At 37.9% G+C, this 15856-nt stretch overlaps 1 long non-coding RNA gene across 1 annotated transcript; it reads left to right on the top strand.

Moving 5' to 3' along the window:
• The first annotated feature begins 11877 nt into the window (after positions 1 to 11877).
• On the top strand, positions 11878 to 14730 carry LOC115903512. The gene is made up of 3 exons (XR_004060695.1): positions 11878 to 12025; positions 14129 to 14175; positions 14659 to 14730. It is a non-coding gene; the product is annotated as an uncharacterized LOC115903512 (long non-coding RNA).
• The last annotated feature ends 1126 nt before the right edge of the window (positions 14731 to 15856 follow it).

Consider the following 15856-nt stretch of genomic DNA (forward strand, 5'->3'; position numbering starts at 1 on the left):
TGAACTGAGCGTCACATATAATTTTACACTTTTATCCTACCAGGCAACTGACAGGTCTCTAATCTCAGCCTCAGAGCTTTCATTCTGCTTGAACTTTGCTTCATAGAGGTCATTTTCCAACCACTTGGGAGCAGGAGCCACGTCCATTAAATCCCACAGAGTCGATAGATGCGATGATAGCTTTAGGCATATTTTCTCAGAACTCAGGGGGAAAAGACAATTTCAATAAATGTAAAGTTGTACTATCTACAATCCACAGAATATGTAAGCAAATCTCATAGGAACACATATTTCTTCTACCTCCTGGCAAGAATCTCTTTAATAATAAGATGCATTTGTTTGTTTTCACTATCAACACTTGATAAGGCTAAAAAGTCACAAAAGATGCTTTAGGAAGGAAGCAAAGAGGAAGAGAATGTTCAAGGTGAAATGACCAATAAAACAGTCCCACAGGTTTGCATATTGCAGGCTATTAAATTGTCTAATGCATATTTCTCCCCTCAAAGAAAGGCAGATGGTAATAGGGTGTGCACATGATGACCTGACCATCATATTGCAAATAAGAAGCCAAGTGTTAGCTCAACATACAAACTATTGATAGCAGAAAAGCAGAGACCAAGCATCTCCAAATACATGCTCTTAGCATGCCAAGGAGGCTTGTACAAATAACACTTTGATATGTTTTATATTTTATCAATCACAGCTCATCAAAATAAACTTGCAGGTTGTATTTGTCAAGATAATTAACAGACAGTTCCTCTGTAGCAGATGTGTAAGTAGGAAGGACTGTTCTTCCCTTGACATTGCATCAAAGGAGAAACAACTAATATTAAAATAAAATAATGAGAATTATTATCAGTTTGATCATAGCTGCCTATCATAAAACCTCCATCCATGACAAAACAAAAAATCCCTGCTTGACTGTCAAACCCTCACAATGAGATTGAAAATAAACTTTCCAGTTCTTTCAACATTTTTGCTATTGTCTTTGATATTTTTTTTCCTTGATATATTTGTGATGCAAAGGAATAAGTCTTGAAAGTAAAGTATCCCCTGCAGCAAAATATTTTACATCATTTGCCTTGGAGAATTCACTGCAGGGAAGAGAAAAGGAAAGGGGGAAAAAAGCCCTGCAGAGTAGCTGGAACAGCTTCAAATTCAATAGCCTATGAGATTTTCCTTTAAATGATCCTTCTAAATATAACAGTTCAATAGATCAGTGGTCAATCCAAACGTTATCTGCAAGCTGGAGCTATTAATTTCTGCTATACTGTTCCAATGCCAAATGTTAGCCTGATGCCTTATAAGCCAGCTCACTCACACATACACTTATATGAGCATTAGGCAAAATACAACTGAGCAAGAGGGCTAGTGTTCCCATATTAAAAGGAAAAATTAGAAATAAAGAATTTTTAATTTATTTATTTTTTTCTTTAAAAGGTCCTTTGAGGAATGGTCAGAAGAATGTTGAGCCTGAACAGAAGAATGTTTTTGATGGTGAGAATTCGTACAGCCTCTTGACAAAGGTAAGAGGAACAGAAAATAATTCTGTAGAATAATTTGACTCCATTCAAAGGTCATAGTCAGATATGGCAGTGTCTGTACAGTAGGACAATGTTGAAAGCTTTTAGCAAATAAATTCAAAATGAAAAATGTAGTCGGCTCTGGGAGAAGAGTGTGAGCTAGTAGGTGTCCCCTGCTTTAGTGGTTGCTTTGGCAGTAGCAATGCTGTGAAGAGCTTTCCTCTGCTCTGGGCTCCCAGGGTTGGGATGGAACTGATGTAGGGGCTTCAGGGGGACTGCAACCCAACATGCAGCATGAACCCCTGAGAATTCCTGGTGGCAGGAATTCCTAGTGGCAGAAAAGGGAGATGAACCCTCTTCCTTGTTCTGAGAGGTGTTGGGCTTGAGGGAGGACGTAGGGGACAGCATTTGCTAGACTGGATGTCATTCCTGTCCCCATTTATGCAGTTAATTTTGAAAGTAGCAGCCTGTAAGATTTACAGCATCTGCAAGTGACACAGATAACAGAGATGACCCACCTGCCACATTGCATTTTCCCACTGTTGATGTGTAGGTTGTGAGCCACTATCCTGCTAGGTCCTGGTTTAAAGCACATTTAAAATACTTGACCCTCCTTATTTCTGCTCACCATTTTCTGTGCACAGTTCTCATTCCCTAGGAAGAGTTTTTTATACAAGATCCCTCTTTGTCCTAGGATTAGTGCTTGTTCTTGCAAGTTCATCTGTGGCTGCCCAGTAATTGGAGGCCACTGGGAGTTGTGACACTTGCTTCAGACTTGATCAAAACATGAAAAGTCTGAACACAGCAGTCAGTGTGCACAGCCTGACATCTCACCAGGTTACTTTGTGCTTTCAGATGCCTCACGAGGGAGTCCACAGAAGCAAATCTTCCGTTTTTAACTCGTAAACAGCACAAAGTCACATTCTTCTTTTCTCCTAAATTTCTAAGCAAGAAAAGTCAGTTGTGTCCTCCAGAGACTGACTGGGTTGCAGTTATCTGAGTGCAAGGTCCTAACCTGCTGAGTGAGCAACGTGCTAGAAATTGATATTTCCTTGGGGAATTCAGGCTGGACAGCTAGTTCTGGGATATGATTTGGCTCTACAGTTATTTTATGCATTTCAGTGGTAGTGCAAGAGCCCAGAGAAAACTTTTGGGAGAAAACATCAGAGGATCACTATGGACAGTGGGAAAATACTGTCAAAGAAGCTAATTAAGGAGAGGAAAAGAGCTCAAAAGGTTTTCTCCCTGTTGTACTGAAACTGGTTATTCTGTTTCAAATCACGAGTGCTGAGCTGATTTTTCTATTACAATATTTGTGGTTGCAGTCAGGCCAGAAGTGCATATTCACACTCAGAGGACCTTATTCTTTTCTTTATTTCTGTCTTTTGAGTGACGATTTTATTTAAGCAAGCTGTCATCTCTACTTCATTACTCTGGATCTGTTTTCTTCTATTCAAGCTGGTACCTTGGCCAATCTTCTTGCCATTTCCTCTGACATTTTTTGTCCTCACCTCTCAAACAAAGATTTATAACTTGCATTTCCTCTTGCCACTGCCTCCTGTTTCAGTCGTTACAAGTAAGTCAGGTTGGTGTAACTTTCCAACAGCAGCCTGACAGTCAATTCTATTCACCCCACCCATCTCTGGCCAGCCAAGGGCCTCTCACCCAAGCTATGTCTAAACCTAGGAGACAATGTTCCTCCTGATAAGCTTGGATCTTTCCAACCCTCATTCACTTACTGTCATAGATTAAGTTTTCTTTAAGTTTTCTTTTCAATCTGGTCATTTGATGGCCTTATTTTCTAGCTAAGTGTCTCTGTCTTCTATGCGTCCAAACCTCAGCAGTCCTGCCCTAGAAAGGACTTCACCTTTTACCCCACATTTTGATGTGCTGTTTGGAATACTCCAAGTAGTCAAAAGCTGATTTTTTCAAGTTTGTTATTTACTTAAGCAATTCTCATGTCTGGGAAACCAAGTGGAGAGTGATTTATTTATTAATATCACTTTGCTGATACATGTCCAGAATTAATTCTTCTCACAATATATCCTGTGTATGAATAATAAATATAACTGAAATAATAACAGATTTACTATTTTTATGATCCATTTATGTCCCCATGTGATTCTAATAAGAAGAACCCATGCTGGAAAAGAAGCCCTGAAATTTTATGATGTCTGTACTCTAATCCTAATCCTCCAATGCAGAACAAAATTCATCTATGCCAGAAAATATCATGTGGAAACCAGACACCTTTCTGTTTTTACTGCTGCTGTCCCAAATAGAGGTATGTGAACACTGCTGAGCTCAGAATTATGGTCCATGACCAGAAGTGACATATGCAGTGCCAGAAGACCTTATTCATTGCAGAGACAGGTTTAACATATTTATGCTTTACTTGAACTTATGGCTGATGATGGCTACCAAAGATTGCACTGGCATGCAGAGATTGCCGGGAAGAAAATCTCTCCCTTTGTTTTTGCCAAATTCCCCCTAGCACAGAAACAGTGAAGAATGATGCTTTGCTGGTTCTGTGCTGCTCATCATTGCTCTCAGGTATTTTTCATTTACAGGGCCCATTGCTTTTCTGTTAACTTGCTCTTGTGAACTGGTACAAAAAGCTATCTTTATATCTTATAAGTCAGAGACAAAAGTTCCTTTTTAGAACTTTAACATGCTTTAAAGAGTAAAGTATGGCAATTATTTCTGTAGCAAAATATAACAGCTCTTCTGAACTTGTTGCACTGCATTAGAAAGGCAACCCTCTAAACAAGAGGTTTTAACCAATAATTTAATTAATAGAATATATTGATGGTCTAAGAGAGCTTATTTCCATAATATGCTTGTAAAAAATCCTTTTAAAATATGAAACCACAAATAGAACTGAAGCATTAGATGCAGTTAGTGAATTCACTTAATTATCAAATTCTACTCCATTTTGAGTTGGTCAGCTCCTTGAAATGCTCTAAGATACGCTTTTATATCAGCAAGTCTAAAATGATCTCTGGAAAAGCATTTTCTTTCTTAAAAGGTAGACAGAAAAAAGGAGTTGAAAAATGTAAAAATTATTTCTATAGTGTAAAAGCTGAGAGAAAAAGCTACAAATGGGATCAATCTGCCTTGCTCTTGCTGCCTTAATCCAGCACCTCAAGAATCAATGTCTCAAGTCAATCCTTCCAGATGAGGTGCTGATTGAGTTCCAGTCACTTGGAATGGTAGGAAGGGGGTGGCTTTTGAAAATAAAGAGCCAATCTCCTCAGAAGAGTAACTTATCTTATGTAAAATTATTGAAGAGCCATTTTTGCCACAGGAGAATGTGGAGGGCTGAGTGTCTGCATTATGGGACAGAGCTCAGCATCATCACCTCCTCAGCCAAAACCTGTCTTTAGTCATACAAAAATTTCCTGAGGGAGTTGTGACTAAAAGGCATAGTTGATCCATGTGTCTCTGTTTTTCATCCTGTAATTTCTGGTTTATTCGACTCTCTCACAAAGGAAATATTACAAAATACTAACTTTTCGAGATGGAGGTGTTGGGGATGTTGCTAAAGTTGTTCACCTAGTAGGAAAGAAAGCAAAATGTGGCAGAAAAAGAACAGAAATCTATCTGGTGCACTTATTTCTAAAATATCCATGACAGAGATTCAAGAAGTGCGAACACTTCCTGACTCATTAAAGCTTTGTCTTGCAGGCCATAAATAGCTGTATATTGCTGGTATGTGATGATCCTGCAGTTTTTCTTTCCTGCAGGTTGTGCACATTCATCTTGGGCTAGAACACATTCCCCAGGGCAATGGACTGTGACTATCATCTGAAAAATATTGGCATCTACAGTGAAGTTACTGAGGCCATGGAAATGTTCTGCTGCAGTACCTATCTGTTGGCACTCCTGCAAGAAAAGCTGCATATTTAGCAATGGAACAAAACTGAGGTTTTGCTGAAGATTTTTGATCTCTAGAGAGGGTGAGGCAGGCCTTCAGTGGAGAATGAATCATTAGAAGTGTATTTTACCCGGAGAAAAAACTTCTGGTATCATAATATAAAGATCAGAGTGATGCCAACCCAGTCTGGAGATATAAGGGAGTTCTCTGTGAAAAGAGTGGATAGATGGGGTGTGTGTGTGTGTGTGTATGTGGAGAGACTACATAAAAGACTTGGGGTTTACTATTTAACACTATTAGGTCATGATAAATATGCTAGAAAAGTAATCTCTATGCTAGCAAAATGCAGAGCCATTATAGCACCATACCTCTCCTCAGGTGATATGTCCTGCAGACCTAAAGAGGCCAAACATGGAAGACCAGGATGTCAGGAAAGTTACCTTTTTGTGCAGCTCTCCCCTGCTGACACGGAAGAGTCTCAGCTGTCATGGTTCCATTGCTTTTAGATCTGCAAAGTGCAATAGCCAGTTGCTTCTTTCTTTTCTGCTTGGGATTTGGGGTAAAATAGATAAATCTATTCCCTGCCCTTAGCTGCACTTATCTTCCTGTGTGGACAAGTTACCTCAAAGCTCAACATGGCTGAAGAAACCTTTGGATGTCTGTATGATGCCCCACAGAGAAATTTCTTTCATTAGCATGCCTGAAAATAAAACAAAGGGAATCCATTCAGAGCTTTCCGCAATCGTACTCAAAGAGAATAAAGCCCTGAAAAACCCCTATTGTAGAAAAAATGTAATGGTGGTTGCCAAGTCATGCACTCAGAAGTTAGAAAATATTAAAATGGAGTCTTCTTTAATAATGCAGTTCTTTCATGCATGTAACTTGGGATTTAACTTTCAACTGAATAAGCAATTGAGAATGCAAAATGTTATTATAATCATTATCTCATTATAGTAATATGGTGCTCAGGAACTTTTTATCATGCAGTGTGTGGGATATATTCCACTTTGGGACACATGGAAAATGTGACAAGGAGAATGTTGGCCAGAGGTGCCTCAGTTTAGCTCAGGCAGAAATTGTCCCAGTGCTTTGAAGCTGTCTGGTGTTAGAGGAATGTTTACTCCAGAAAAGATGAGCAGTAAATTGAGAAAACTTTTTCAGAGCAAGTTTTGAATATTTTCTTAATATTTTATAATGCTTCATTACAGTTCTGTAGTATTTCTGTATGATGCAAATCAAGTGGCCAAACAAAGCTACCTTGTGTCATTCTAGATATTCCAACCAGAGCAATCAATGTGAGGCTGATACAGATTACCCACAATGGATTGGAGGTCAGAGCCCTTCTGCAATAATTGGGTGAAAGGGATACTCCAGGTAGCCCAAGTGACACTCAATATCTGTGTTTATGCACCTGGTGGTTACTCTAATGATTACTGTTTTACTTCAGGAAAGAAATATGTAAATGGAAAATTACTATGAACTGGTTTTTTTTTAATATTTTATTTTTTAATTTAAGGAGAGCAATTAATTATAGGATTGAGTCTTCATGAGGAAAGGACACATTTTATCAGTCTGAATACACCTAGAGATCTTAAACCAAGCCCTTAAATATGGACTGCTCTTATTCACTGCAAACAAGATTGACACAATGTCTTCATCTTCCTTTGTTTGCCCTCATGTAATCCAAGCTGAGGTTTCAAGAGCAGTCAGTTTGGTAACTTGTACATAGATACACACTGTGCCCATCAAGCTATCCCCACAGACCAGTGGGGATGACACTGGTCATCCCCCATCATATCCTGCCATGACACCAGTCACCATGGCAGAATAAATTAGTTTATATTTGTACTCACTTTGCCTTGCTCTTCGGTTTGGGGGACCATGGATAGATAACATTGGAGTTTTTTGTTCTCCTTATAGGTGTGATCATTGATACCAAAGTGGACAGCACAACATTAGAAAGTGGAGAATTTTATGGTTACCAGGATATGCTAAAAGGCATATTTCCTTTAATCTTATAAGCTTGCTATCCATAGCTTTTAACTAACTTTCAAACCTAGACAAAGATATTTCAGGCTTTCATAGGTGTTAGGACAATTCCAAACTAAACAAAATATTGGGAAACAGGGTGTAAGAACAGGTGGATAATCCCCTACTTTATTTTAACAGAACTGAGGAAACAATTTCATTTTTCTGTGCTGACACCTATATTTTCATATGTATTTCTGTGCTAAGTTTCTCTTTTCTCGCAAGTTTAATGTGGTTCAAATTAAACCAAACACATTTAAATGAGTCACAGAACACTTCCAGTGGCTTCATTTGGCTTTGAGTCAGGATTCAGATCAATTTCACCTGCAGCAGGCAACATTGGGAAGAGTGTATCCTTTGAGAACGGGAAAACATTGATTTATTTTGCATGTCCAATTAGCACCATACATTTAGCAACTGTGTTCAGGTATGTAATGCAGCACTCCTCCTTTCAAAGCTGAGGAACCTGTAAAATCTTATAAGAACAGGACCTTCATGTGAAAAAAGAGGCCTGATTGAAAGTGATTGAAACCCACTGGAAAGATTCCCATTGATGATGGGGCAAGTTTGTCGCAAAGGATCACACATTTCTCCAACAAAATATAATCCTCTGGAATTTTGTTTGTATTGGTTGCTTTGGTTTTTAATCAAAATACCTTTTTGTTGGTTTTAAAAGTCCGTTCATTTTAAATGAAGCTGTGACTTGACTCTGTCTCATAAAGTTGCTGGGAAACATCAACACCAAACAATTAACACAGTAAAAAGAGGCAGCATGAGAAGTGTAAAAATGTACTGCACCTTAAATATTGGGTTTTCCCTTCGGGGACAACTTGTGTTTCTCTGTTAATATAAAAATATTCACCCAGGTGCAGACAAACTCCTCGTGAGGGTGAAGGTTGCCACACCAAGCACAAGCAATTAGCGGCGCGGTGCTCGGGCGCCTGGCGGCCCCGGCCCTGGCTGATTGCCCAGAGCTGCAGTGCTGCTCACAATGCAAATTGTGTCTGGTCCCCCGGTAATCGGGATCAGCGCCGCCTTGTCCGTCCACTCGCTGCTCGTGCCCCCTCCACGCTGCGATAATGGTTTTGGGGGGCAATCAGGGAAGGGGCCTTCTTGACTCATCTCTCATAATAGATTGTCCTCCTCAGGCAAAATTGAATAACCCCCGACATGGCCCGAAGGCAAGCAGCACGAATTCAATAAGTCTGCAGGGTCAATGTCCTCTCATTTTTGGCAAGCAAGTAATTATTCTGCACTAACATTCAGTAATAGGAGCAGGAAGCTGCTGGAGACACCTTCCTCAATACCCAGAATAGCCACCTTAATAGGATATTCCTCTAATAAGTAGTTCTGCCTCATTCCAGTGCCTCTTGCCTTCAGGTTTGATTTTCATGCACATTTCATGTACAAATTCTGCAGAGGCATTTTACCAACAGCATCTGTGGGAAAGTTTAGCAATTTCACTGTCTGTTGTCTAATATTTTCCACTTTTATGGGTTACAGTTGCGCTGTCTATTTGCTTTTACTGATTTGTGAAAGATTTATTATAAACCAAATACAGCTGTTCTCTCCTTTCATAAACTGAAACTATTTTGGCAAAACCTATTTTCCACTATGAAAATAAATTTTAAATTGCTTCCCTCACCCAGCTTTCCAAGCATGAGCATCCAGTTGTTTTTTAGTGGTGCAGAATAGGTGCCAGGGTGGTTGTAAGCTCACTTAAGGGAAAGAAAACGCCTATGTTTCAAAAATAAACATCAGAAAGGTTGGGGGTTTTTCTCCTTCTAACCCCTCCCTTTTCCAGGGGATTTAATATTTTTATCAGGAGATCTGAAGAGTTATGAATTTGACTATTTAAAAATTACCAGATTCAAGCCATTTTTGTACTCTGATTTTGAATTTATTCTGAGGATTTTTTGTATTTTATTTAGATACATAACCTTTACCTTAAATTGTATTAGTATCAACCATCTAATATAATTCAGGTTTTTTCCATAGTTTAAAATAGCCCTCTGCTTACTCTGAAAGGGTACACATTTCATTGGATCAGTTTCCACTGACAAAATTTGGATCAATACCATATTTCCTGTCATTTTGGAAGGGAATATTAAGTTCTAAATTCTTCAAGTATATTTTAGTATGGATTATAATATCCATTTCCCTTTCCTAAATTAGAAAAGTTAGGATGCTGCATTTTTTAAATGAAGTAAGAAATAGAATAGTGGGAATCCTACCAGTGCTGCTTCAATCTACATATTTTGGTATTTTTCTCTTGCCTTGTATTTTCCTGTTTTATATTTTTCTGGGTTTAAATGTTTCAATTCCATGGAAACTATTGCTTTATTCATTGGAAGAAACCTTCATCTCTTATCTCTTGAGAACAGTGCACATATATTAAATGAAGATCTTTGTATAATGGCAGAATAAGCTCTTGCTATGACCAATTGATGATTGATTATTGTAGGGCTGTAGCTGCACATCAGAATGCTTTTTGGAAAGCAGTATTCATTCCCAACATGGCAAATTTATATTAGTCTTTACTGGTTCTGTTTAATAGCTGGGACAAAACCTGGGCTAATATTGCTCATGTTCATTTGTGAGCATTGATTTAAAGTCCAAGTATAAGAAAATTCTTTTCTAAACACAGACCAAATTTTTAGTGAAATGCTTGTCATTAATGATGCTGTTTACCATCTTGCACCAACAATGATTGTTTTTCCTCTCCTTGGTGCTTTTAAAATGCCATTTGCAGTACAGCTTCAATATGATTTAATTTTACCATTGGAATATTCTTCTTGCTACTGTGTTGACAGCCCCAAGTTAGATCCATCTCCATTTGTTTGTTTGCCAGCTTGGCTCCATGACACATAATGCCTCAGACCTGGGATCATGAAGGGCTTTAGGGATGTTTTTTCACTAGCACAAAGTTACCTTTCCTAGAGCTCTAGCCAAAGTACCCAAGATTCATGGTGCTTGTAATAAAGCTTACAAATACACATACTTGGTTCATGAAAATGTTTCTTTGTGTGTGTTACTTCATTGCAAAAGAGGAATGGTTTTCTAAAAGAACTGGACTATTGGGAACTGCAACAAAGGAGGGGCGTAATTCATGGAAATAAAATCATGGAACAATTCTAGACTACTATGATGGCTTTTAGATGCAGTTCCATGTGTGTGTCTTGGACCCCTCTGTAGAATGTAATACAAAAGCCACCAATCTTCTTAGACAGAGCGAATCACTGATTTTAACTTCTGCTCAAAAACTGTTGGCACAAGAAGCCATAAGGGAAGATATACACTTTCCTTAGTAAAGAAGAGCTCTAAGAAAGGCTGTCATCATTGTCTTTGGCCCTATTATAAAAATGTACCTTTACATACCTCCTACATTTTACCTTATGATGTTATTGTGCTGTAATCTGCAGCTGGTGATAACAATGAAATTATATCAATTTCTTCACCTTTACAGAAACACTCTTTTTTTATGCCTAACTTAAACACATGTATTTGTACACATACAGCTGAGTATTTTATTTTAAAGTGTATTTTGAAGCAAGGGAAAGCTGGAAAACTTTGGACAGTAAAACATGGATGCTAAACTCCAAGCTTACGAACAGACACTGAAATTACTGTTGCTTTCTTAGGTTTGTCTTCTGTCCTTTCTACAGCCTTATTAACTCATAAGTATATGTACAGCATTTTAGCTCAGGCTTTTGAAGGTATTTAGTTTTAAATCTATTTCAATATGACAGATAAAAATTAGGACCTGATCCTGTAAATCCTTTTTTGCTGGACTTGCCTAAATTTTCCCATTTCTAAATGAATGCGTGTGCAGTGCTTTGAAATACCTGGATGGATGTTACTGACCTGAAGTGACTACTCATGTGTAGAAAGGCTGCAAGGGTCAGCCTCTTATATTTATTTTTAAAAAAAAACTTAACTTTGAGCATGGTACAATAGTTTTTTTTCACATAAATTTTACACAGGCTCTGCTGAATAAAAACTGAACTTCACACAGCAGTGTGTTTTTAGCTTTAGTCAGTGCATAAACATTACTGACAGTAGCAAAATGCTTCTTTTATTTGAATAGAGAATAAAGCAAATAGGTTTATAAAACAGTACTTTATCATCTATTGGAACAAAATTTCAAGCCTTTCTGTTTGCCTCTCCCAGCTGTCTCTCCTTATTTCTGCTCTTACTTAGTCCAAAATTCCTGCTGTTCCTTAAATGTGTGTTTGTACATCAAGTATTAATGTCCTTTGAATGTTTGGATTTGCCTTTGTGTACCATATTAATGCTACTTTGAAACATCCCAATTTTAAACCTAAAGGCAAGAAATCATTCCAGAAATTTGTTAGTGAGCCTGAATTTTAAAAATATTTATTCTTTTAATCTTTTCCTAGCTTGCTTTTTCTCTTTCTCCTTTTTTTTTCTTTTAAATTACAGACAAGATTCCAAAAAACTCAACAGAGGAACAAATTGCCTGAGCTTCAAAATGCATGCATTCAGATATGACTACAAATTCCACAAGACTTGGTCATGAAAAATCTCTTATCATCTGCTCTGATGGACAGATGCAAGGGACAAAAAAAGCTGCAAGGTAAGCACCAGGGATAAAGGTGCCAGTAAAAGCCAAAAGAGCCTTATACAAGTTAAGCATTCAAAGCCAGGTTCTCATCTGTCTCTGTCCCTCTTGTGTGGGCACAGAGAAGATGTCTGCATCACCAACTTCCTTGCTTAAGGGGATGAGTGTAATATTATTTTCTGGCATAGATTTTTTTCTCACAGATGTATTGGGTAGTTACACAGATGGTTATTTCCCATTGATGTCAGAGATGAGGAGATGAAAGGCAATAAAAGTGAGCTAGTTCTTCACTGAGCAGCATCCACCTTAAAGAAGCAATTGCTGAAAAATGTGTTTTCCTGAAGCTCTGCAAGTGGAAATCATATAAAAATGAAGAAATATAAATATAAAAAGTAAAACTGTAGTATGCATCACAGTTAACTATCCAAATGATATTGGAAGATGGGATAAGCATGACTGTGGGCCAAAGTCATCACTAGAGGACAACAATTTCCTGGCTTTGTATTATTGTTCTGTCTGACATGCTGTGTGTCATCTGCATTTCTCCCTCTCATTTCCTATGACTGTTTCTTTTGCTCCCTGCTTTTAGTTCTTGCTTGTTTATTTGGACTGGGGAGCAGGGGGAGTGTGAGGGGTATTTGAGGCTTTTTTTTTCTTTTGTGACCAGAATTATTGTAAAAAAGAAGGTATAAAATATCATCTAATCTATTTTTTATTTAATTTGGCTTTGTTTCCACCACACACACACCCCCACCCACACACCACTTTCTTGGCATTGCTGGTGATTTTTTATATCATATCCCAGAAAGCTGCAATGAAGTGCACTTACTATTAAATACCTAAAGCCTTCTTAGGTTCTTCTGTTATTGTTGTTCCTGTTATTATTACTGTTTCTTGTTGTTTCTACTACCATTGTGAATCAGAGAGGAGTTATGGGTCAGGAACTTGTCTGACTAATTGCTGTAGGAACAGAGAACAAAAGGCAAGTCCTTCCAGTCAAGTGTTTCCAAGACCCAAGTATAGGTGTAAAATACAGGAAATTCAGGGATTGCCCTATCTAGGCTCTCCACAGAAAGCTGAGAAAAGGCATGAGAAGGCTCTGGCCAAAGAGGACAACCAAAAGAAAAAATGAAGTGATAAAAATGAACCAGGTGCAGAGGAGACACAAAAACTAGAAAGGTCAAAAGAATAGGTCAGGATCAACTGAATCGAAATCTGCAAAATTGGTGATGTGTTGCTGAGTACAGTTGCAATGCACAAGTTTTACAACATAAGTAGAAAATCACTTACCTTGTTTATGACTGCCTGAATATTCATCCATTGCCAAGCAGGCAATTGTGTGAGCCGGTGATACTGAAGTCCTTGCTCTTATGGCTCTTGTGGGTGGCTGAGGTACGTAGTGCAGGGGCCCATGCTAAGCAGTTAAATTCAAACTTAGTCATTTCTGTGATGCTCTCAGCTTGCTTCTGTAATTGTAATATTCTATGGCTTCGAACAGGAGTGGTTAACGAGGTCAACAGAGGTAGGTGGTTGTAGTCTACCTCAGCCACTCCTGAAAAGGGTAGATGAAGTATTGCCTCCCCTATTTTATCTCAGTGATGAAATAGAAACTAATAACAAAACTAATTAAATGCTTCAAAAAGTTATTATTTTATCAATATTTGTTATTGCCCCCGCATTTCTGCCTTTTCATTTCTATCTGTAGAGCCTCTATCCATTTCCTCCTGAATCCCTCTTCTCCAAAACTGACTCATCAACAACTTATTTCATCAACCTGTTTTCACCCTATCTTTACACATAATGGTCTTGAACTGAGTTTAGAAATTTCAGATGAGGTAAGCATGAAAATTAAATACTTAGAATGTACTTATGAAGCTTATTTAGGCTCTTCACTATCATTTGGCAATCAGATTGGTATTTGGGAATTTCAATTAGAGGTATTTAGTGAAGTAGAACATAAGAACATAAAACTTGATGGCAGAATCACAGAGATAACCTTTGTTCTCCATTTTTCTGCAATGCCATGTAGCTCTTCTCACAGGTTTCTGCTGGAAATAAAACAAGGAGGTCATCATGCAGGATTCATGTATTTACACAGGTATTTCCCCCTTTTTGCAGAGACTCAAGTTCCATTGGAGTAAGTCAGATGTGATCCATCACACCAGGTCAGATAACTCATTTTTTATTCCCAAATCAAACATTTTTCTGTGTGAGAAGGAAAGAAATTACTCTTGTGAAACTTATTCCTTAAAAGAATTAGGTTCCTTTTGGAAGAAAAGTAAAGTACACATGAGAAATAATATAAATCTGGTAGATTATTTTATTTTTAAAACCACATTCAGTGGCACAATAACTTTCCATTGACAGATTTTCCCACTAATTTCTTAGAAAATACTTCAGTGTGGATTTCTTTAGACATTTTGTGGATTCTTTTTTTTACTGCAATAATAAAAATGTATCAACACTAGTGGTGAAAAACTAAGACAAAAACCTCCTGTCTTTACAGCTACATGCCTAAGATACAATACTCCCATGCAAATACATAGTAATTAAAGACTTTGCTTGTGGGAGAAGGAGATGATCACACTGTGATTAAAACCTCTGTTAATGGTCTGTTAATTTTTTTTTAATGTGACTGTGGTGTACAGGATCTGCATGATTTCTACTTCTCTCATACTCTCAGAAAACTTGAAATGTCCTTTGAGTCTCAGCTGGAAAGCAGATTAAGCAACACTGAAGCCATAAGAGAAGTAGTATTTAATACAGATATGGGAAAAGGGCTACTTTGGAACCTACATGGTTGAGGTGGGTACATACCAGGCTGGCCTGAGCTTACTGGACTAAGTGCTTTTCTGAAGCAAACAGTGCGGACATGACTCAGTTTCACACTTTTAGGTTATTTTCTTTCAACTGCTGACCTGAGATGAGGGTAACTTGTTCTCCAGCAATGTAAAATTCTTTGACTTTTTAAAATTTGGAAATTTGAATCCAGTATAACATAAGCAAAGAATAGTTGTCAGAAGTGGTATAGAGTTGCATTACTGGGTGAACTGGACACTCACCTGTTCACCTCTGTTCATGTTTAAAAAGATGTGTGTGGTTGTCACCCCTGAAGGGATGAAAAAGTAGAATATAATATTCATCTGTCTATAGAGCATGAAGATTTTCCCATGAAATCTCCCTCACTGCACTGGAAAGTATAGTTCAGAGCATATAAGTCCATTGTAGTAATTGCCAGTTCTTGAAATATGCACCTAAATGACTTTGAAAAATAAAAATCTGCTTGCTAAATGGTCAATGCATGGGTCTAAGACAGAAATAGTCAAAAACTCCCTCCATAAAATTATAGGCAAGAAAAGGGGATTGTCTATTCTCCCACACACTTCCAAGTCCTACACTACAACAACATATTTGCTCCTTTATTGTTTTTAAAAAGTTACTGCTTATTGTTTCGAGTGCATGATTACAAAGAGGGAGTCAGAGCTTCCAATTCATGTGCTCTGCCTGCCCCTCCATTGTCAGATCCCTTGCAAGAAAGAGCATTTGCTGTCCTGACTCACTTCTCTCATTCTCATGGCATAGATCTCTGTTTTCCTACTTTACATGCTAGTGTGGTTTTTTGCTAGCTTGTTTATATGACAGCTTATTCATTTCTTTGATATTTTGCTGTGTGCTTTATTTATGCAGTTGCCTGTTGGGGTCTGGAAAGGATTTCCCGTAATGGTAGATTGGCTGGTCAGACTGAATTTTTCAGATTCCTCATAGCAGCGGTACTAAATGTTGATGATTAAGTATAACCTTATGTCAGATATCAATAACAGTAACCAAGGCCGGTTCAATAATATG

The sequence above is a fragment of the Camarhynchus parvulus genome, chromosome 4 (assembly GCF_901933205.1).
Source record: "Camarhynchus parvulus chromosome 4, STF_HiC, whole genome shotgun sequence".
NCBI classification, from domain to species: Eukaryota; Metazoa; Chordata; class Aves; order Passeriformes; family Thraupidae; genus Camarhynchus; species Camarhynchus parvulus.